Source organism: Anabrus simplex, chromosome 1 (assembly GCF_040414725.1).
Source record: "Anabrus simplex isolate iqAnaSimp1 chromosome 1, ASM4041472v1, whole genome shotgun sequence".
Lineage (NCBI taxonomy): Eukaryota > Metazoa > Arthropoda > Insecta > Orthoptera > Tettigoniidae > Anabrus > Anabrus simplex.
Genome location: NC_090265.1, coordinates 535,700,037 through 535,721,751, shown reverse-complemented (window position 1 = coordinate 535,721,751; position 21,715 = coordinate 535,700,037). Strand labels below are relative to the sequence as shown.

The 21,715-nt window shown below is 40.6% G+C and overlaps 1 protein-coding gene across 3 annotated transcripts in view; it reads left to right on the top strand.

Annotated features, from left to right (window-relative positions):
- The first annotated feature begins 2,085 nt into the window (after positions 1 to 2,085).
- The window catches only part of Tsc1 (tuberous sclerosis 1 protein hamartin), a 442,531-nt gene continuing 422,901 nt past the window's right edge, over positions 2,086 to 21,715 (top strand). For 2 of the 3 annotated variants that reach the window (XM_067135485.2, XM_067135482.2), the window contains exon 1: positions 2,088 to 2,207. The gene's annotated coding sequence lies outside the window, so the exon portion shown is untranslated. Of the gene's footprint in view, positions 2,208 to 21,715 lie in introns of all 3 variants that reach the window. The other variant, XM_067135484.2, reaches the window with a different exon arrangement.

The following is a 21,715-nucleotide window of genomic DNA, read 5'->3' as shown; positions in this document are numbered from 1 at the left end:
TGCAGTGGCGCTCTGCTGTTGTGTTCTTCGCCAGCACCGATCAAGAGGTGTTTCACTAAATACAGTAGAGGCAATACGCGACGCTCCATCTAGCGGAATGACCTGAGAGTTATTGATTCTGTCATAAGAGCACGTGCATTTGTTTGTGAAATTTTGGGGGTTATTTATGCGTTTGCGTTAAGTTGATATCAGTAAATAGTAGCGTGTGTCCTTGAAAGATATGTGCTGCGTTTGGCTGCAGTAACTATGAAGTTCAGAAGGATTCACGTTCTTTCTTCCGTTTACTTCACGACAAGAAAATGTAAGTAAATACTGTGTTTGCATATATATTCTTCCATTAACAATGATATTTTTATAGAAGGCCTACTTCCTAAACTTATGACCTGCGCGATCTCTATTTTAACTGGCTTAAAATATAGTAGGCTTATTTTATTGTATTAGTGCTGCCGTTAATCTTCTATACCGATGTGTTTTTATAGGTGTGATCCGCGGGTTTGATTTAATTCAGGAAAATGAATATGCATATATGTGTGGCTGGTTGTGTTCCAAGTTACCCCATTTGGAATGTTGTAATGCATTGTCAAGCACTGAGGAACATATGGTTGATTTAAGAAATGTGATGCCTTTAGCAACTTTGAAGTTAATATTTTAGCAACACTTTCTTTTGTAGTCGTAATTTATTTATCCATTTCCGCATATACATTTCCATTGATATTTGAATTTAGTGCGAATTTTCAGGTCACGCTACTTGTGAATTATCTCCTAGTTTAACAAGGCTAAATCCGTAAGTGTCCCGTATTATCTCTACTGTATTTGGTTTCACAACAGGTATATATACAAAACTGCCGTCCGCAATCGTTGGATTTCTTGACACTGGAGTTTTCCAATGTAACTGCCTACAGTGGGGTTCGAACCCGCTCTCTCCCGAATGGAAGTTCACAGCTGCGCGACACTAATCGCACTGCCACTTGCTCAATATAGAAGAGTGTTAGGAAAAATAAGTTATATCACTACTATCGACCAAACTATTATGTTCATTCGTGTTTGGCGGTTGTAAAATTCAAGAACATCATTATTTTACTCGTTTTATTTCACATTACTCATGTAGATTTTAAATTTATATTTAATATTTATTTATGGCAGATGAAACGCCGGCTGTGCCTGTTTTTAAACATGTTTCAATAATTCTCAAAAACATGTTATGTGTTCGAATTTAGATTTTACCGTAATATGCATGGAATGTTTTATATATTGTTTATAAATTTTAGTGTTATGTTCCCAAAAGAATGCTGTTGTCAATTTTGTAAGGCAACTTTTTCTCGGCTCAGATTGGTTGGAAAATTGTGTTCTTGGTTGCATTTTTATCTTCATATATCTAATGGTTATGCTGTATGACTGTGAAATACGTAAATGAATTCAATTCCTTTAACTTTTATCAGTTTGTATTTATACTGGATATAATTATATGGTTGGCCGGTACAAGGAAATACATGGGACGTTGGCACGACCGTTGATGCATTACCTCATTTGTTTACACATCGGTAGGAGTGTGTTATTTTGCAACCGTTTTATACAACGGTAGTCTGCGCGCAATGGTGTCGGCGAAAACCATTGTCTAAAAGTAACTCTTTTGGCCAGAATTAGCAGTCTGGGTACTGCTATTCGTAGCGCTTAAGAAATTTTCTAAGAGAATGAGAAGGAGATGAAGAAGAAGGGATATGCCACTTAATAATTTCTGTCAAAACTGCTGAATGTTGTTGTAACATATAATCCGTCATTGTTACAAAATTCCAATGCTCTCGAAATTGTTGACATAATACGAAGTAACTTCGTTTCAAACAGACATTTCGTGATGTCCTGGTTGCAGACTGTCATTTCGGCTTGTACAGTGCGACTATCGCAGAATACAAAATTACTGTTCTGTCAGTTCTCGTTTTCTAGAATTGGTTTATCTTTTAATCAAATTTGTAGGATTATTTTACTTGATTATCATTACAGAGCGTACATTCAAATTGATATTTACGAACAGTGTTTTATCTTCAAAGCAATGAAGTCCACCCTGTTCATTTATTCTACATTCTTTGATGGGGAGATTATCAGCGCTCCTTAGTCAGAGGCTAATGTGCTTCGATTCCCAGGTGGTGCGGATAACTTTCCAATGGATTTTTGTTAGTATAATCGAGCTGGTTTGTTGATGGAACCAAATGGTAAATGCTATATATCTTCAAAGCATTAATATTTTTACACGTCTTTTTTTTTTGTTGTTGCATAAATTTATGATTCTGCACAGTATTTTAACGACCGGACTTGATAGTGAATCCTATGGTCTATGATCCATTCTAGAACTGATAAAATATTTCCCCGTACGGTTTCGGGCTATGTTCTTCCTTCGTGTGATGGATTAGGTACCATCTCTGTGTACTTACTGTATCCGAATTCCGTATTGTTATATTATCGGCAATATAATGTTCAGTCGAGAGCTGTTGTTTTTGACGATAATTTGACAATTATTTCTTGACATGCGTTACTTGATGTTATTTCGTGTTTTTACCGACGTAATCTACTGAATATAGCATTTAGTAGTTAAGTGCACTTCTCGTTTTTCTTCCGCTGTATGAATTACAGAGTTTGTTTTGTGTGAGATTGATGAATTCTCTGCTTTGAGTATAACCTGTACTGCATTGTATTTAATTTAATTGTGGTATCTTCTTACACTGTGAACATTGACAGTGAATATCCGAGTGCTGTAATGCTCGTTTTTAACCGTACATTCCGTTGTTGAGTTGTCATTGACTAAATTCTTTTTCGTGTGCTTGAATTTCCCAGTTCTTAAAACACTGCTTTCTATTGAAGAGTGGATTTGATGTAGATTTCGTTACCAGTTTCCCTTTTATTGTCGATGTGTACCGATATGGTCTTTCTATCGTTATTGAAGTTGATTATTTAGAAAATAAAACATTTAGCTGTCAGGGATATGCATGAAGATTTGCCTGCTTATGAAGACAAATATTTGGAACAAAGTTTCATTACTGTACTGAATCTGATTGGTTGTTTCAAGCAGCTAATTCTTGTGTTTGAACAGAGAGAGGTCTATAGTTGTAAATTATTTACTGAAGTTTTGTGTACTACAAACTTAAATCCAAAATTTGCACTCGTTTCAGTTTTGTTATGATTTTGTTCCATTCTGACTCTTAACATCTTAGTTATTCGAGTTGTATTCAGCCATTATAGTTGTGTCTGTTGTATCTATTTGGAAAAAGCTAGTGTTCATGAGGTGTTAGGAAATGTTGATTTCAACATGTTAGTGATTGCTTCTAACCTATAAATTTCACTTAATTCTAACATAATATCAGCGTACAAGTCTAGGTGACCATTTCTATCAGGCAGAGTGACGATTATTTAACTGTAATTACAAAATAAAGCCCTATGTATTTTTTCAGATCACATACTTTTCTTTATGTAGGCCTAGATTGTACAAATTATACTGGCTGAGTCACTTTACCTTAATTCTATAGTTAAGCAAAATACAGACCCTGTAAGAAATAATGTACAGGTTAACATATTCTTCACATATTGCCCTGGGAAATAATATATGTTAACCTAAATTTCACATATTTCCTGGATAGGCCTATTGTGAATGTGTAGGATGCTCTTGGTAATGTTGCAACATTTCTCTTATGAAAGTATAGAACTGCTGTTGTTCATTAAATGCATTAAACTTTCCACTGATTACAACTTACACGGTTCCTGACATATATTCTGAACTAGGCCTGTACTAAAAGCACAACCTAACTGATCCTGTATGACATAAGTAGGGCCCAGATGTTTTTGACCTAAAAAAGTATTAAAATATGACAATAAATATGACCTCAAAATTTTTTGGTAACTTTTTTGAAATCTTCAAAATCTTGCATTGTTTAAATTAACATTATATTGAAAATATACATTTAATATCTCTCTCTCTCTTTGAGTCCAGCCCTTTGTGAGGGTGCAGAGGTATCATGTGACAAGCCTTTTGGTGATCTGCCTCCAGGAGTCTCTGCTTTGGGTATGGTGACTTGCTTGCTGTGAGCTCATCCTAGTCCATCCATAGTAATGGCTCACGTCCTCTAGGTCTTTGGCCATCGACTTTTCAATAATTATTATGATTTCCCTCTGTGATAAGTATTTCAATTGCCTCCTGTCTTCTGCCAATATGACCAAAATTTCGGAGTTGTTTTTGGTTGATAAGGGTCGGCAGTCTTGTTCTGATTTCTTTGCCCCAGCACATTCAGTAGTAATAAGTAATATTAATTTTTAATTATTATACAGTATTTTGAATGTATTTAATTACTCAGTCCAGAGGTAACTCGACTCTGCACAGAATGAAATGAATGTCACATTTTGACGACGATGGAATAGGAAAGGGCTAGGAGTGGGAAGGAAGTGGCCATGGCCTTAATTAAGGTACAGCCCTAGCATTTGCATGGTGTGAAAATGGGAAACCACGGAAAACATCTTCAGGGCTGCCGACAGTCGGGTTCGAACCCACTGTCTCCCGGATGCAAGCTCACAGATTCGTGCCCCTAACTGCACGGCTAACTCACCCGGTCGATCAGAAAGAATTACAATAGCAAATTACATACATTTTAAAGTTTTCAAACAGGAACATTCTTCTACTTTCATGTAACACTGACTTGTAATGGGGAAAAGACTGCTCAACATCACAGGATGTTAGTGGGGCATATTTGAAATACGTCTAAATTATTAGAGTTCAGTTGAGGCTCACCTTTCTGTCACTTACTACGCATCTGTCTCTGTTTATACAGCTTACCCTCCTAATTCACATAAATATATATTTCTAAGAAAGATAATTGTAAGAAATTGCAGAAGATTAGGTGATGTGAAAAATCAGTCTTTGGGACGACTGCAAGCAGTTATGCGAAAATGGAATAAAAAAAGATAAAAATATGACAAAAATACAAAAATTCGTGAGGAAATATGACCATATGAAAAATTACTGGAAAATGACAAAAATGTTTAAAAAGTCAAAATATGACTTTGTGACACGTGAAAATTGCATGATTGTAGTCACCGTAGATAAAATCATACTTAAATTATATTTTCCATGGAAAGAATATAAAGAAAAAAATATGACATGTCATAAACATCCGGGCCCTAGGCATAAGCCTAGAGAGTAAATATTGCCTGGATTTTCCTGTAGATCACACGATCGTGGATTTGTTCAAATTTATCGTTATCTTCTGTTTAGATTAAATGTGCTAGACTGCTTATCGTATGACCTCAGCAGACATTTTAATTTAATTTAATAATGGCTGCCTCCTCGTCAATTTCGATGTTACGTTTTTCTGTACCAGATGGCAGAGTAACACTAATCTCTCTTGGGTGACCTATGGCTGAGTTTTTAGTTAATTTTGTCTGATGAACATGAAATGTTGCACTAGAGATATTGTACATGGTATGATGTGTCAAATGCTGTTTTTTTTTTCTTTTTTTTTTTTTTTCTGTCTTTCAAATATCCGACTAGGTCTTCTGTGTATGAACGCATGATTTTGGGATGCGGAGGCGAACACACTGTCACCGATCCACAGAAGGAGCTGCTGCTTAAATTAAATTTTGACAGTGACATGTCATTATGGTTATATTATTACAAAAATAAAATTGTTGTTGGGAGTTCAGGAGCAGGCTATGCCTTGTAGACTTATCACCTTGGAACAATAAATTTTGTTGGCAGTGTAAAAAAGAAATAACTAGGCTAATCACTTTTCATGAACACTGGTGAGTAAGAGGAGGACACAGTTTGCAGGGTTAAAATTATCTTAATGTTGCCCAATGGGATAAGTTAGTTCTTAGAAGCGACTGATATGCAAACTTACATATTTTATTCATTTTTGTGTCTTTGAACCAAGAAAGTAGCCAGTACAGACATCATCTAGGAATTGGAAAAGTGTCAGTTGAGTAATTTCCAATTCAGGTTGCTGTGCTCTTAAGGTTAAGGGAAGAATGGCTGTGATCAGAAATGTAATGATTGATTTGATCCATATATGGAAGGATTACTGTCTTGTTATCGCTGAAGATGGCATTTACAGTTTTCCTGTACAGTGTTGAGGTATAGATTATTTGTGCTTCAGACTTAAAACAAATGAAATCTTTTGAAATGTGGCATTGTGAAGAATGTTACGCATACATTGGACAGCATTTTGTACCAATGACTCTATTGTTAACCAACTCAACCATACAATCTGATTATCGTAAGTGTGTGAACAAGGAGTTCTACAGTTTCCTTGTAACTGTTCCCTGGAAGAGAGATCTTGAGTTCTTACTCCATGGTTGAACATTATCAAGAATGTAACTGGGTTGACAGATCTGGCTGAGGGGACTACAAGAGAGAGAGAAAACTGAACATTAGCCTCCCTGGAAACACCATCCTCAAAATTGAGGGAACGAAGAGAGAGAGAGAGAGAGAGAGAGAGAGAGAGAGCTGTGTATAGTTGACATAAAAACTGAAGACCGGGCGAGTTGGCCGTGCTCGTAGAGGCGCGCGGCTGTGAGCTTGCATCCGGGAGATAGTAGTTTCGAATCCCACTATCGGCAGCCCTGAAGATGGTTTTCCGTGGTTTCCCATTTTCACACCAGGCAAATGCTGGGGCTGTACCTTAATTAAGGCCACGGCCGCTTCCTTCCAACTCCTAGGCCTTTCCTCTCCCATCGTCGCCATAAGACCTATCTGTGTCGGTGCGACGTAAAGCCCCTAGCAAAAAAAAAAAAAACTGAAGCATTCTGAGTACCAGTAACAGCCAGTAGCTACTTGAATAGCACACTGTGTTGTCATGGTAGAATTTTTGTGCTATGTATGTGATGGTAGTGTAAAGGAATGAGGCACTGTGTTTCAGAGTGTCACATTAAAGGCAATATATGGGTGTGTAAGGTCAATAAATTTGAAGCTGTGTAAAAATGTGAACTTATAAATCTTCTTGAAGGGCAATATAAATGTGAAGATATTAAACACAAACTAAAAAAGTTTTGCATCACCTCGGACCAAGGAGTGCCTGACTCTTTACTAAGAAAACAAATATGAGAGACATACAAAGCTACCATATCAGCATAATTTATTGCCCAACAAAATAACAAAATTAGCCTCTACAAAAGTACAGCTTTGCTTTCCAAATTTGTATTAGTGAATACAGCACACAACAGTACTTTTAATGCTGGGTAGCACATACCCTTGCAATGATGCACGCCTGAATTCTTCTAGTGGCCACTAGTTCATCAAGGTAATTTTGGTCCAAATTGCCCCACTCTTCAATGATTTGGTGTAGATATTGCAGAGTAGTTGGTGGGTTGACATACATAAGCAGCCTTTTTTAAATTTTATCCCACGCATGTTTGATATGGTTCATGTGTAGATTACATGGTGGTCACTCAGTTGAGCGATATCATGATCATTGTGGAAGTCATTAACAAGAATTGTATGAGGTATGTACACATTATTGTTCATTAAGACAAATTCTCCTCCAAAGCGCTGGCGATATGGTGTCTCCATGGGTCGGAAGATGTTGTCCCTCTATTGTACAGTAGTGACATTGCCCTACAGGACTAGGTGGGGTATACGGTGGCTTCGCATACCATATAATCTCGAATGCCACCTGCCACCGAATAAGACCCGCACTCTTATTTTGAAAGAACAAAATTTAAAAAAAAAAAAAAAAATTAAGTCAAAATTATTTACAGTCTTTACTAACACACATCAGATGATTAGAAAATACACTGACTGACAGAGCAAATGCAACACCAAGAAGGAGTGATTCGAAAGGGATGAAAGTTGGGGAAAAAACAGAGACGGCACGGACGAATAATTGATGTTTATTTCAAACCGATATGCAGGTTACACAATGTGCACGGCATCGACTCAGTAGGATGTAGGACCACCGCGAGCGGCGATGCACGCAGAAACACGTCGAGGTACAGAGTCAATAAGAGTGCGGATGGTGTCCTGAGGGATGGTTCTCCATTCTCTGTCAACCATTTGCCACAGTTGGTCGTCCGTACGAGGCTGGGCCAGAGTTTGCAAACGGCGTCCAATGAGATCCCACACGTGTTCGATTGGTGAGAGATCCGGAGAGTACGCTGGCCACGGAAGCATCTGTACACCTCGTAGAGCCTGTTGGGAGATGCGAGCAGTGTGTGGGCGGGCATTATCCTGCTGAAACAGAGCATTGGGCAGCCCCTGAAGGTACGGGAGTGCCAGCGGCCGCAGCACATGCTGCACGTAGCGGTGGGCATTTAACGTGCCTTGAATACGCACTAGAGGTGACGTGGAATCATACGCAGTAGCGCCCCAAACCATGATGCCGCGTTGTCTAGCGGTAGGGCGCTCCACAGTTACTGCCAGATTTGACCTTTCTCCACGCCGACGCCACACTCGTCTGCGGTGACTATCACTGACAGAACAGAAGCGTGACTCATCGGAGAACACGACGTTCCGCCATTCCCTCATCCAAGTCGCTCTAGCCCGGCACCATGCCAGGCGTGCACGTCTATGCTGTGGAGTCAATGGTAGTCTTCTGAGCGGACGCCGGGAGTGCAGGCCTCCTTCAACCAATCGACGGGAAATTGTTCTGGTCGATATTGGAACAGCCAGGGTGTCTTGCACATGCTGAAGAATGGCGGTTGACGTGGCGTGCAGGGCTGCCACCGCTTGGCGGCGGATGCGCCGATCCTCGCGTGCTGACGTCACTCGGGCTGCGCCTGGACCCCTCGCACGTGCCACATGTCCCTGCGCCAACCATCTTCGCCACAGGCGCTGCACCGTGGACACATCCCTATGGGTATCGGCTGCGATTTGACGAAGCGACCAACCTGCCCTTCTCAGCCCGATCACCATACCCGTCGTAAAGTCATCTGTCTGCTGGAAATGCCTCCGTTGACGGCGGCCTGGCATTCTTAGCTATACACGTGTCCTGTGGCACACGATAACACGTTCTACAATGACTGTCGGCCGAGAAATCACGGTACGAAGTGGGCCATTCGCCAACGCCGTGTCCCATTTATCGTTCGCTACGTGCGCAGCACAGCGGCGCATTTCACATCATGAGCATACCTCAGTGACGTCAGTCTACCCTGCAATTGGCATAAAGTTCTGACCACTCCTTCTTGGTGTTGCATTTGCTCTGTCAGTCAGTGTACAAATAGAAGTACCTAAACATTTCCAGAACAATATCCAACGAGTTCATTCATCATCATCATCATCAGTACCAACTTCGGAATTTTCATCACCATCACCTTCCCATATGTCGTCATTGCTGCCATCCATAGCATTAGAAATGCTACATTTCCTGAAGCTGTTCCATCTGAGGTCTCCAGGGATACGATTCCATGCCATAAAAATCTACGAACACAGCAGCTGAACTTCCGGGCGCTGAATGCGACCAGTTGTCAGTGTGTGATTATCAGCCGCCATCCATTCTGTATAGAGCTGTTTCAAGGCTGCTTTAAGTGGACGGTTCACGGAGACATCCAGCGGCTGTAGCATAGACGTCATCCCACCTAAATGACTGCTAGATCTGTTTTCCCATCCTTCCGATGAAAGTTCCTTTGCGGTCTCTAATGCCTTTAGCTAACACATTGTGGTTGACACAACATATCCCAGTTCCCGCCTTTTTGTCACATAAACTTATTTATAAAGTTTTTTTTCAATTTCTGGAAACTGTACACTCGGTCCACGAAAAGGTCTACTATCACCATTACATGTTAATAGTACATTGTCTTCTTTCTCCAGTCGCGAATACATGACAACAGCGTCTGTTGTGTGGCCGCGGTAACTGTCGAGAATAAGCAAGCTCTTTTGTCCCAATAATGCACCAGGGTGACGTTGCCAGACACACTTTACCCAGTCTTCCACAAATGAACTGTCTATCCAGCCGGAGTTCTGAGATCTGACGCACCAGTGGGTAGATTTTCAGGAAGCATCTTTCGCTTGAGAACAATGTACGGCGGAAATTTGGTTCCGTCGGCGAGAATACACAACATTACCATAACACCGTTGTTTTTCATTATCACCTGTTCTAATGGTAACATTTTTCGCACCCTTAACATTCACAGTCCTGTCCACTGGCATTTCAAAGTAGACTGGCGTCTGATCTGCATTGCCAGTTTGGGAAAGCAAATATGCATTTTTCTTATGTGACGCTGAAACGACAATAACTTCTCATCGTAGGCACCAGGAAGACGCTGTGAAATTGAGGTACGCCTTCATACACTCAACCCATTTCTTTTATAAAAATTACAAACCCATCCTCGGCTTGCCTTAAACCCTTCCGATGAAAGTTCCTTTGCGGTCTCTAATGCCTTTAGCTAACACATTGTAGTTGACACAACATATCCCAGTTCCTGCCTTTCTGTCGCATAAACTTATTTATAAAGTTTTTTTTTTCAATTTCTGGAAACTGTACACTCGGTCCACGAAAAGGTCTACTATCACCATTACATGTTAATAGTACATTGTCTTCTTTCTCCAGTCGCGAATACATAACTCGTCAATATCGCAAACGCTTTGTGGAATTCATGTTGATACTCCGAGAACGTGCGTGAGTGACGCCAAGCGCAGAAGTAGTGTATACTGAGAGCGGAGAGAACTGTTGCCAAGCCGCGCCGGTGATGATTCCTTGATTTACGCGCATTCGGAAAGATAAATTTCCCAAAATTTTAAATAAGACCCACACCCAATTTTGGAAGCGATATTTTAAAAAAACAGTGCGGGTGGTATTCAAGATTATACAGTAATGCCACACCAGAACATAGCGTGCTGCACGTGCTGGACAGTGCGAGACATGAAGCTTGACCATACTGCTCCCAAATAGGTTGCCGACAATTATCAGGAAGAAGGCTTACATGACACTTATCAGTGAAAAGCACTTTATGCTAATCCTGAAGAGACCATTCATCATAATGTTGGGCTCCTCTGTACTGCGCCCCATGACATCTAGGTTTGAAAGATGGGCCTCGTCATGGATGTTGAGGTTGAACTTGTGCTACCTGTAACCTGTTCCTCACAGTTCAAGTTGAAACGGGCAACCTATGGCTGCTCGAAGATAATTATTCAGCATGGTGGTATTGCATTCAGGGTTCCTCTGAGCTGAAATTCAAAGGTAATTGTTATTGACCGCAGTCGTCGCTCTTGGACAACATGTGCGAGGCAAGTTGTCAATAGTTCATTTCTCCCATATTTGAACATCACTTATGGTTATAATGATGATATGTACACGTTCACATGTCTATAGTGAACGTCATGCCATCTTAGATGGTCACTACACTGATCAGACCACACCTTGAATGCTTCCACACTAATGCTAAAACTTAAAATTGAAAGGCTGCCTCCCAGTCGAGCGTGGCATTCTGCCTGAGGGTTGGGGTGTGTGCAGTTGTGACTATGTTTACAAACATCATAAGGGTTGTATTTCTGGTTTGTATAGAATAGGCCAACATAGCAACACAGTTAAATAGAACACAGAAGTTGCACAATGTTTTTGGATGTGTATATAATTTTCTCTTGGATGATTTATTGCTAAAATTTTTAAAATCTGATGTAAGGCTTCTGTGTGTTGCTAAATAAGATATACCAGGGTTAAACTGCCCCTTGCGATCTAGTTTTATGCAAGCAGTCATGTTTATTACAATTCTGAAATATCCAAGAACATGTATTGTATTGGCTGTGAACTGTCTGCTGTATAGGTCCCTTTACACGTTCAGACATTAACACAGATCTGTCTGTACGGACCGTGTTTTTGCAGACAAATCTGAGTAGTCGTTGTGTGTAAATGAATCACCTACTCGGATCTTGGTCTGTGCTGTGGTCTGTGTTTTGCCTGTATGAAGTCTGGCGAGGTTTGAATTAACACAGACCACGCACAGAGAAGTCTGAGTGTGTAAGGACTACGCAGACCACGCTGCAGTGTAGTGTAGTGCCGTTCTGGAGTGTTGGTTTTCAGTTAAAAGAACAGCTATGAGCGAGTCTTCACAAGATTCGCTTAATTATACACGTACATTTAGTGATGATGAAGCAGATACTACAGCGGAAAATTGCAGTCGCAAGGAACCTCAATGTTACAAGTCTTTCAAAAGCACGTATTGATTTTCTCATTACACTGTCTTCTCTCCTTATATACTGTACCGGTTACGACCTGTACATGCCGTATTTTTTTATGAGTAATTGTATTCCATCATTACGCAAGACGTTCAGAGCGAACTTGGTTTGTTTACGTTCGGAGGAGCAAGTGGGCGAGCCAGCGACAGCTGTGTGTGTGTGACGTAGCTGCAAGGACAAGATAGACTACTCGCCTGATGCCACGTGTAGCCTGTATAGCCTGGTATGTTCTGGAGTGTTGGTTTTCAGTTAAAAGAACAGCTATGAGCGAGTCTTCACAAGATTCGTCACTCCTTCGCGAACATTCGATTGAAAAAATTTCAAAACTTCTCTAATAATTATCGCAGCGACTTGAGCTATACATCATTGTGAAGAGGATAACATAAACGTGTCAAATTGTGAATCTCAAGTAAATCCGTCGAGGAATTCACAAGATAATCAGCCTCAAAGAGATCACATTATATAATGACGTAGGAGCCCCAAACTGAATATAAGCTGAGCTCACTAGACCCGATCACACAGTCATAGCTGGTTGTCCAGCCTGACTCTCCACGCTGCAGTGTTCGTCGAAGTGCTGACAGAGGCTATCTTCGAATATTCAAGGTCTTCACGTGATACTTAAACTCTGACAGATGTGTTGAACTTATAATTTGTGCGCGTGTTTGAACTGTGATTATGACAAGTCGTGTATTGGACTTAGGTGACAACAGTCAAGTCGAACTTATATTCTGTGTGCATGTAGAAACTTCTCAATATAACTTTCTTTCTTGTGGAACTGAGTTTATTACCACATTACCTGTGTGAAACTTAGTCTTTGAACAAACATTATTAATTTAAATGTGACACTACTGTGACATACTAGGAACTGTGATATTTATCTTTTAAATCTGTCAGCAGAACTTAATCTCTGAACACATATTAATTTCACTGTGGCACTACTACATTATACTGTTAACTGTGACATTTTGTTAAATCTCAGTCAGCATAACCTCCTTAATGGACAAGAGTGTTTATGAAAGTATCCTTTCTCATGAATGTTAATGCAAGTGATTGCCATGATAAAATATAATCGTGTGCTACGACATGAGTGTTTCACCCCGAATTCAAACTGTGTTTTTTCTAATTCAAATTGTGCATTATTTCTTCTGAACAGTGTGTAATTATTTGTGTGTCACTGACAACAATGTCTTTGATAAACTCTCGAACAGTCACCTATTTTATTTAATGTCAAGTGCGCCTAACAACGAACTGTGCTTTTCATTTCAACCTTATTTCTTTGTCAAAATGTTTAGCATTATTTCATGACTGACAGCAGTCTCTTTGATAAACTCTAGAGCAGTCATACATTTCTTTCATTGTCAAGTGCTACTACTGTATGTAAAGGAAAATCACCACGAACTGTGCCAAGTGCATGAACAATTTTCAGTTTCGTTATTTCTTTTCATGAACTGTGCTTTATTTTCTTCCAGTCTCGATGCTACCCGCATCTTCATCTTTAGTGAACTTATAAATTCTATCTACAACTGCATATCACAACCACATTAAATGAAACAGTGCTGTTAGACGAAAGTATCGGGGGACTGTGTAAATTTGGACACTCGTTTAAGTTATGTGACGAGTGATTACCCCGCAACATCGTCGGAGATTGTCCAGAACGTCGAAAGTTCGAGACTCAAACCCATATCACACCAACCTGGGTGTTCCGGCCTTATCTCAATGTACTATTGGCAACTTCCAGAACGTGTTCCAGCCCCGTTCAGCCTGGTGAACTGGGAGCACGGGTCATCAAAAGGCGATGTTTAAGACAGCGACTATCAACAGTAAGGTGATGTACACTTTGAAATGCATTTTCTGAATAAAAACTATTATTCAATCTAATTGAAATTTTCTTGTGGATAGGACCCTGCATCCTGTACCAAGCCCTAGCTAGAAATCACCCAGAATTGCCCTGAGAACTATTTCATGCTAACTTTAGAATTAATTCATAAAGTCGGGCTGTTTTACTGGTACAGTACGGTGTGACATACTGCAGCACCAGTAAGAATGTATCTTCGTCCATTCTCAAGTAGTTAACCCAGTCATTATTTTCGAACTTCAACTCCTTGAAAAGATTAACATGTGAAAGCGAAGCACGTTGTAAAATCCAGTCCTTTATCCACCTCCTACGTTCTGATGTTTCCCTCTTTTTAGGTTCCAAAATAATAACACTAGACAATGGAACCAGTTTCTGAGCTGTTTTACTTGCTTAATTTTGCTGTGATCAGGGAACACACTGCATTCTTGGATTACAAATTCAGGACTGTGCGAAAGCTATACATAGGGTCGGAATGTGTAAACGCAGCGTGAACAGTGCAGCTCAGATGTGCAGATGGTCGTTGTGAATGTTGTCTATGCAGACAAATCTGAGCGTGTAAAGGCCACTTATGACAAGCCTTGAAATAGCTCACGTGGCAAGAGCGTGGTCTAAGATCTGAAAGTGAACATTGGTCGAGGGTTAGGAGGTTCGAAACCCACACAAGTGGTTTTTTTTTTTTTTTTTACAGCTTGTTGCCTAGGATGTGGCAAGGCTGCATACTTACTAGTTTTCACAGACTGATTTGATTATTTAGCCCTGAAAAGGGCCAATAACTTACCAAGGGAAATGTTCAGTGATTTTCCAATTTCTTTGCAATCTTTTAAGAAAAGGCTAGGAGTACAACATATAGGGAATTTGCCACCTGGGCGACTGCCCTAAATGCAGGTCAGTAGTGATTGATTGATAGGTATATGGTATGGAGCTGGGTTGGAAGAGGTTAGGAAATATGTAATAGGATTTCAGTTACCTTTGTCATTCAACGCTCAAACTGTAATATTGTAAGGACCAGCTGGCACTTTGCAAAATCTCCGGTGTAACGGATCGGCATGCCTCAGTGATGAGCTGTCGAAGGTGACCAAGATTGGCTGACTCGTATACATACACCCAGTTGTTTTACATAGTCCCACAGGAATAATCCAGGGGCGTAAGGTTGGGTGGTCTGGGGGGCTAGGGGACAGGCTCCCCTTTCTATCCATTTATCAGAATACATTGCATGGAGAGAGTGCCGGATGACCAGCGCCGCATGTGGTGGAGCTTCGTCACGTTGAAACCACATCCTGCAGTGGCCAAGGAGTGGCACATGTTCCAAGATCGGTGGTAGTTCATCTTCTGGGAACTGCAGATAGCATTCTCCCATCAGAGGTCCCTCAAAGAAATGGGGACCAGTGTGGTGATCACTCATGATGCCACACTATACGTTCACAGCCCACTGTACCTGAAAAGCTGCCTGTCGTACCCAATGGGGATTATCCTCACTACAGTGATGCATGTTATGGTAATTAATGGTTCCATTGTTGTGGAAACGTGCTTGTTAAATAAGGTGGTTGCTAAAAAAGGCAGGAATAGTGTCCACATGCTATAGGGTGCATTGACAGAATATCACCTGGGCTTCGAAATCATGACCATGGAGCTCCTGGTGTAAGTACAGGTGGATATGCAAGATCCGTATAACAGATGCCTGGCTGATGTTAGTCTCCTGTGCAATGGCCTGTGTGCTAGTGTGAAGGTTGTGCCGGTTAATGTCCAAGATAACATCTTCATTTTCATTGTGAGCAGACATTCTTACCAGGGACGCAGTAACCGACAGACGTCTTTCCACACTCCAAAATGTCATGGCTTTCGGTTGTCATCTATCCAGATAGTGTTCTTACTACTACTGCTATTTGCTTTACGTCCCACTAACTACGTTTTCGGTCTTCGGAGACGCCAAGGTGCCGGAATTTATTCCCGCAGGAGTTCTTTTACGTGCCAGTAAATCTACCGACACGAGGCTGACGTATTTGAGCACCTTCAAATACCACCGGACTGAGCCAGGATCGAACCTGCCAAGTTGGGGTTAGAAGGCCAGCGCCTCAACCGTCTGAGCCACTCAGCCCGGCGATAGTGTTCTTGACATAGTTATTGTGCCTGATATGCATTCCATCTAGTTTCTCCGTAGATGAGTAACATATCCACATACTCATTGCTGGAATACATCACGAGGCAATGAATAAAATTTGTGTTGTGACTTGTCTCGAAGGAGGGGAGTTTGTGCAGCTACATACCTATGCGCCATTGCATGTTATGGGGCGCACTTTGGCCTACCTGTGGTCTACGGAGCTTGGAATAGGTACAACGTAGCTAACTGGTTGAATGTGTCCTAGCCACAGATCCTCACCACCTCATCCTTGTCCATACCAACTCCATACCCTATGTCATGATACATATGGCCCTTTATAGGACCAAATAAACAAATCAGTCTGTGGAAGCTATCAAGTATGCAAGCTTACCACATTCCAAGCAATTAGCAGTAAAAGGAATACTTGCCTGGGATTCTAACCTTCAAGCGCTGTCCACTATCACATTTCCCACCGGGCTTTTGCCATGTGAGCTACTGCGAGGCTTGACATACAGTGTAGTTCCCAGCCTTCCAGCCCATAACCACACATCTCGTTATATTACACTGTTTTTGGGAGAGGGGCTGATGTATTTCAGACTAATTGTAATAAAATCATCTGGATGGAAAAACTAGATCGCAAGGGGCTGGTGGACCACCCGGTATATTATATACCTGCATTTAATCTGAGCTCTGTCTTGTTTCATTTTCACCCAGTCCTTGTTTTAAAAGTAAAATGCACTTCATATTAACATATCAGCCTGTAAATTGGAACAGCAAGCAATGCAAATTATCATCTATTATTAAATACAACATACTTTACTTTTATAATCCAGTGGGGCTGTCAAAATCTCCATCGCTGTCTTCTTTGTCACTGGCTTGTAAAAATCTTTTTGCATCCTATTTTGTTTCTAAAATATTCCTGTTGTAATGTTTTGGACTGTTTTACAGGATCATTCCAGTGATAAGTTCTGTTGAGCACTTCTTTAACAAGGTTTTAAGCAGTTAATTTAAAGGTGAAATGTTGTTTTCTTATTCTCTCTTTATACCAGTTATATCATTCAGGTCCTCCTTTTAAAAATCTTAAGAGTGATCCCCTGCAGAACTCTAGCCCAATTATTAAATAACATGCTGTGTGATAGATATTTCCAAGTTATCCTGGGCAAGGAAATCAGTAAGCAAAGAACTTAGATAAATGGTCTTCCACAGGGCTCTGTACTCACACCAATCCTTTTCAATCTATATATTGCAGACATTCCTAATACTGTAAGCAGGAAATTTGCTTATGCAAATGATCTAGCCATTGGCATCAGTAGAAAATGCATAGAGGAAACTGAAAGGATATTGACAGATGATCTTTCAATCCTTTAACAGTATTACCACAAGTGGCGACTCACACCAAGCCCAAGTAAAACAGAATTTTCATGGTTTCATCTTCATAAGAAACAGGCAAACAGACAACTGAAAGTCTATTTTTAATGAAAATCTAGTTAAATATAATCCTACTCCAAAGTATTTGGGTGTCACACTTGACAGATCCCTAACTTACCTACAACACCTGACTAATACTACAGCCAAAGTTCGTTCCAAGAACAACATCCTTCAAAAGTTGTGTGGTACTACATGGGGATAACAGCTGCAACACTTCGTTGCTCTGCACTGGGACTAATCTATAGTACAGCAGAATATTGTGCTCCAGTTTGGCTAAACAGCAACCATACCAGCAAACTCAACACCCAGCTCAGTACTAAAATGCATACAATCACAGGTTGTCTAAAAACTACACCAACAATTTTGGCTTCCAAATTTGTCACATTCATCCACCTGCATTGAGAAGTCAGGATTCTTTGTTATGTGAATATAAGAAAATATTGGATCACCCTGACCTTCCAATTCATGACTACATTCCAAGTGTAATATCTGGCATGTTAAAATCCAGACATCCAGCAATAAAAGCTGCTGTTGAACATTTCAATATGGGCTTCAGTATAAATGACTGTTGGGAAGAAAAATGAATCCAACATGCATCACCAGACATTATAACGGTTTTAAATACCCAAATTAAACAAGCTGGTTTTGATCTGCCTCGAAGTATGTGGAAAACTGCCAACAGGATTCGTACAAACCATGGAGTATGTAATGACTTCCTTTACAAATGGAACAAAATTTCTGATCCATCTTGTGTTTTTAGAGTGACTCCCCAGACCATCCAACACATTGTGCAGCAGTGTAGTATAACGCCATACTCGGATGATCTGAAGGACTTTCTAACGCTGACTCCAACTCAATAGACAAATAAACTTTCACTATATAAGTGCATACACTGTCATTGTGTACTCTGTTTTATGTCTAATAGTAATAACGCCACTGGGCGAGTTGGCCGTGCAGTTAGGAGCGCGCGGCTGTGAGCTTGCATCCGGGAGATAGTAGGTTCGAATCCCACTGTCGGCAGCCCTGAAGATGGTTTTCCGTGGTTTCCCATTTTCACACCAGGCAAATGCTGGGGCTGCACCATAATTAAGGCCACGGCCACTTCCTTCCCACTCCTATCCCTTTCCTATCCCATTGTTGCCATAAGACCTATCTGTGTCGGTGCAACGTATAGCCACTAGCAATAAAAAGTAATAACGCCTTAATTTTAGTATATAATTTGTATTGTTGTATATTCCATTGTGTTTCCATATGCTAAATAATACATTAATAATCATTCAGGTTTGGTTTGCTCAACTGGTTCACCTTGAACTTATCAAGAAGTCTGCTAAAACTTGAGAATTGTATGCTATTGAACATGTTGGGGGTAGATAAAGTATCTCGTGCGGTCACACTGGTCCCAGTCAAATCTGCGAAGATCAGACCTCATACCTGATGCGTGGGATCATGTATCAGATCATTGTCTTTCCTGGAGCCTGGTATTCTGTATGCTTGGATTGGATAAATGCAGTAATAGATGTTGACAGAGGTTGGAGTTCATTCTAGCTCCATCTTTTTCATTGATCTTTTTCAGGATCACCAATAATGTAATCATAACATCAGGCCTCAGTTTGCATATAGTGACATAATATCGTCCCCCCTCTGGCAAACTAACAAATGTGCAAATTGTCAAAAAATTAGGAGAGCTGAAAGTTGTGATTATTCATGACAAATCAATTTTTATATTTAACTAGCAAATGTACCCGTGCTTCGCTACGGTATTATACACTGTATACGGATATCAAAGTAAATTACTGTACATGAAGTTAATAAGAATTTTTAAATTGCATGTCTCTTGGCGTTATCTGAGAAAAAAGCATAAGAAGGTCCGCAGACGTTGTTTACGATATAAAGTGCGAGTTGCGGAGTTTTGATGATAACGACAGATCCACTTGTCTACTGCAATTCACTGTGCGTAACGTCAGTCACATTTTTATTAGTAAATTTGTTTATAATCGGGGGCACCCCTTGCAAGGGGGCACCTATACCTAATGATAAAGAGAATCAGGTAAAAGAGTTTTGAAAAAAATGCACGCTCTCTTGTCTTCTGCTAGTGAAATCGAGAAGGGAATTATTCATTACAATTGTACACAGGCGTTGGAGGAGGACCCATTCCTACTGCCAGTTAAAGTCGGTGTGGGGAGTACTGATTATAACAGCAGACGCCCTCCTGCTGACAGTCACTATCGATTTGTAAAGTATTAATTACAATGTCAGACACGCCCCTTCTAGATCACTACAAATCGAATTAAATGAATAAATGAAGATCGACATACGGAATTATATGCTTGTTCACCTTCATCTTGATATGGAGGAGGGGGTTAAAATTAGGATTTTCAGGAAGCTTTTAAGCTCATGAAACCTATAGGTTATCGTTCTGGATAAATATCACCGACTGTGTTCTTATGCAGGTTTGAAACTCCCAGCGTGTCCCCCTCAGAGATTTTTGAAAATTTTAGATGTTTCTAGGTATCCTGAAGTCATCAGCATGTCTGGTACCAAGTTTTAACTTTCCAGGATGCATAGAATGGTCTCGTCTTTCATTTTTATGCCTTAATTTATATATGTATAGTACAGTAGAATCGCGCCAAACTAACTTCCATTTATTAATATGGATTATATTTCACCCACTTCTCTAGTGGTTCTAGGGGTATCTTACTCCTACAGTATGTTTTCCAGGTAGTAAGTCATACTTGAAAGTCGTACTGGAACATACGTCCATTATCTCGGTCATTTTTGACAATTTATTTTTTCACCCTTTCTCACCCCCTATGCCAAAGGGGGCTTAAGTTGCACTTTAAAAATCCACAATGTTACTAATCATCTCAGCGACCCGGAAAACTGTGGATTCGGCAGTATATTCGACTATAATTATATTTCACTACCCCTCCCCCCACCACAAAAAGGGACTAAACTTTGAGTTTTAAAAATCGGGAGTATTACTATTCATCTCAGCGACCCCTTAAAACTATGGATTCGACACTATTTTCGATTAATTTTATATCTCAATCCCCACTTGCCCCCCACCTCGAAGGGAATGAACTTGGACTTTAAAAAATATCCGGAGTCTCACTATTCATCTCAGCGACCCAGACAACTATGGATTCAACACTATTTTTGATTATTTTTATAAATCACTCTCCCATTGCCCCCCACCACGAAGGGGATTAAACTTTAGAAAATTCCGGAGTGTCACTATTCATCTCAGTGACCCCGAAAAATATGGATTCGACACGACTTCCGATGATTTTTATATCTCAGCCCCTCGCTCCCCCGCCCCTAAGGGTTCCTGCGGTGTCCTAACCCCACGTGGTTTGTCCCCTGATAATAAAGAATTCAAAGTGTACAATTCACCTCGGCGACCCCGAAAACTATGTATTCCAAACTATTTTCGATCAATTTTATATATCAGTCTCCCTTCGCCCCCCCCCCCACTCCAAAGGGTGATGAACTTGGACTTATAAAATATCCGAAGTGTTGCTATTAATTTCAGCAATCCCGAAAAGTATGGATTCGACACTTCTTTCGTTGATATTTATAACTCACCCCTTCCCCCCCGCTCCCAAGCGTTCCTGGGGTGTCCTACCCCCATGTGGTTTGTCTCCTGATACTAAAAATCCGAAGTGTACAGCTCACATTGGCGACCCCAAAAACTTATGTATTCGACACTATTTTCGATTAATTTAAATATCACTCCCCTGCCCCAAAGGGGGATGAACTTGGACTTTAAAAAAATCCGGAGTGTCACTATTCATCTCAGCGACCCCGAAAAGTATGGATTCGACACTACTTTCGATGATTTTTATATCTCGGCCCCCCTTCCCCTAAGGGTTCCTGTGGTGTATTACCCTCACATGGTTTGTCTCCTGATACTAAAAATCCGGACTGTCACCATTCATTTCAGTGACCCCAAAAAATATGGATTCGACACTACTTTCGATGATTTTAATATCGCACCCCCCTCGCCCCTCCCCCCGTCCCTAAGGGTTCCTGGGCTGTCTTACCCCCACATGGTTTGTCTCCTGATACTAAAAGTCCATAGTGTACAATTCACCTCGGCGACTCCGAAAACTATATATTCGACACTATTTTAGTTTTATTTTATGTATCACTTCCCCCTCACCCCACCACCCCAAAGGGGGATGAACTTGGA